Source organism: Theobroma cacao, chromosome 5 (genome assembly GCF_053813885.1).
Source record: "Theobroma cacao isolate CCN51 chromosome 5, ASM5381388v1, whole genome shotgun sequence".
In the NCBI taxonomy this organism is placed as follows: Eukaryota; Viridiplantae; Streptophyta; class Magnoliopsida; order Malvales; family Malvaceae; genus Theobroma; species Theobroma cacao.
In genome coordinates, this window is record NC_142643.1 from 34600674 (window position 1) to 34603751 (window position 3078).

Below are 3078 nucleotides of genomic sequence, written 5' to 3' on the forward strand. Positions count from 1 at the left end.
TGAGTTCAACGAGACAAAGTACATCAACTACATGTGGCTGCTAGCACTATAATATAATATATTATATCTTATCCCAAATAAAGTGCTAGGTACCTGTAATAGTAAAGAAAGAATAAGTTATACACTCTTAATAGATCCATACCATAAAGTTTGTTAGAATGCTTTAGTTGTGGGGGCATTCTTGATAGGATCTACTTATGTGAGTGTAAAGTGTGGCTACTTCTGTCACGGCCCGGAACTCCCATCGAGCCCGTGACAACCGCCGCGACGTTTCGATCGACATTCATTACTCGGAATGTCAACCGAAACCCCGCAAGGCTTTAATATCAGCTTCTCATTTTCCCTGTGGGTAACTGTTTCCAAATACCACATTCTAAAAGATTTTAAACTGTTTCCAACTTAAACAAATAAAATAATATTTTTCGTCTCACAGGGGTATATTGGTCATTTATCCCAAAAATCTCAAAATCATCTAAAAATATAGTATGTAAGTGGAAAACACATATTTCATAATCAAAAATAATTTTGGATGTCTAAAACATTCGTTTAAAATGGAATTATGACTGTTAAAATAAAATAAAAATATTAAATAAAATATTCAATTTTCACATAAAAAGATATTTTAAGAACACTGTATAAATAATTTTTATATCGTAAAAGCAAAGTAAATTCTTACATACCATAATACAGATAACCAAAGGATAGAATTTAATTTACAGTGACACGTGGGCCCACGAATGACCAAAAGTAGCAAAAGAAATGAACCTACAATCTTTGGATGTGGCAAGTTCAACTGTAATCCTCGCCGATATCAGTTATCTACAATCTATTCTGAGCCTGAAATGGGTGGAAATGAGGGTGGTGAGATTATAAAATCCCAGTGAGTAAACAAATATCACTCAAAATATCTAAAGTCGAGTAAAAGGAGACTATTAAAACATTTCATCAAACTGTAATTTATCATCTTTCAACTTATTTCAACCAAATGAAATCAATTTATTTAAAGCAAGTAACCAGTATGGCTTATGAATTTCTTAAAAAGCTTGGCTCATGCCAAAAATTATTATCATACTCAGTTATTTGGGATACCTTGGCCGAGGGCTATCCCAACTGAGTCCGCCAAGGCTATTAGAAAGTCATGTTTTTATTTTGAAAACATAGCCATTCCTTGGCGTTGGCCGAGTTCCCCTTCACGAGGTGGTTTGGCGTGAAGTGAACTCTAAAAGTTATACCTCAGGAGTTACCCTACTCGCCTCTCCAACCGAGGTAAAAATATAACAGGATTCCGTGCCCCTCTAATAGGCTAGTCCACAGAATCCAGCCCACTGCAGCAGGTCAAACCCACCATACAATAAAATTTTGACAGCATGACAGGGCTAATATATTACTACCCAGCCTGCAAGGGTAAAATAAAGCAATTCATATAATTCATAAAAAACACAGCCCAACCAGTCATGCCAATACAATAACATAAGCCATTAATTCAATTTTAAATTTACAACATATCAGTGGTCTCCAATTACTCTATTTTCAAAATCGTTATTTCGTTTCAAGATAATTTATAAAATATTTTCATTTAAACTCATTTTGTTTACAAAACATAAAAATTTACCATTTGAACTCATTTTCATAAAATTCACCAAAACCGAATAAAAACATACTTTAGATAATTAAAATGATGGTAAGGTTACTCACCGTGTCTAGAGTGAGGATTTTCAAAATACTCAGACTATTGGTCCTCGGGTGCAATTCTCTTGCCTTTATCAGAGGACTCACCACCTTGACACAGTACAAAATCGAGAAATTCACCACATTGGTACTAAATTGAAATTAAACTAATTTAGACTACTAATGCTTGATATGGAATGCAAAAATGTCTAAATTTTTGTCGAAATGCGGTGTTAGCCTATTTTGGTCTTATACCCGATAAATCGATATACGCGTCCGTTTAAACTCCAAATTAATTTTTTTCAGTTTCTATACCTCAATTGCACCCAAATTGACTTAATGTCCCTCAGTGTGGTGCAAATTATCAGTCCCGATAGCAAATTACAAAAATACCCCTAGTGGGTAAAAATTTGTATTTTTGCTCCAAAAATTCCCATTATTTTTCTAGGCTCATAATTCATCATTATTCATCATAATTCCTCAGATAAACATCAAGATCAGCAGCCAATATTTCCCTAGAAAATTCAGCATAATGGGTTTCAATGGGAGAAAATTATATCTTTAGCTTATTTTTGCTATATTTCAATATAACTTAACTAAAATCACTTAATTCAATTATAATCAACCAAAAATCAAGCTCAAAACTCATCCATGGAGGTTTGGCCAGCATGGGTGTCCATACCCACTTTCTAATTTTGCATAGAAATGAGAAAAAAATGCATGGGTAGTGAAAATCACAAGGAAAATCAATGAAATTTACCTTTTTAATGCTTGATTTCTTGATTTCTCTTGATTTTCCCCAAATTTTTCAGGTAGGATTCTTGTTTTTGTTTTTCCCCTTTTCTCCCCTGGTTTGGACAGCTGAAGAAGATGAGAATTCCGGAATTTTTACCTTTTTAAAGGCTAAAATAATATAATATTATTTTATTCATTTTTTTAATATTTTATTAATTCCTTAAATTCTAGCCATCCATTTGTTTCCAAATTTTCACCATACACTTGTCCCACATATCCATAGCTTAGGTAAAATTCTCAGACTTATCCAAAGTCTTGGTGGAGTAATTTTTGAAATTTACACTTTTACCCCCGTAAAAGTCAAAAATTACATTTTTGCCCCAAAAATTGAAAAATTGCCCATAGACATATTTTTCATCCCTTATACTCATACCATTCTCCAATTTGTCAAATTTGATCTAAATTGTCTCAAAATCTCAAATTTTGTTCGCGGGTGGCAAAATTACGATTTTGCCCCTACACTCTAGAAATCACTGGAATTAAACTTTTTCACTGCCAAACCCTCAAATTATACTCCAATACTCAAATCATACTCCAATAAGTCAAATGGGGCTAAAAAATTTCTTTTCTAAAAATTCCCATTGTGTCCTTGGGTGGCAAATGACCATTTTGCCC

At 33.3% G+C, this 3078-nt stretch overlaps 1 long non-coding RNA gene across 1 annotated transcript; it reads right to left on the reverse strand.

The window, feature by feature from the left end:
- Nucleotides 1–694: 694 nt before the first annotated feature.
- Nucleotides 695–2552, reverse strand: LOC148762810 (uncharacterized). The gene is made up of 3 exons (XR_016026171.1): nt 2429–2552; nt 1696–1779; nt 695–837 (listed from the first exon to the last, which is right to left on the reverse strand). It is a non-coding gene; the product is annotated as an uncharacterized LOC148762810 (long non-coding RNA).
- Between the last annotated feature and the right edge of the window lie 526 nt (nt 2553–3078).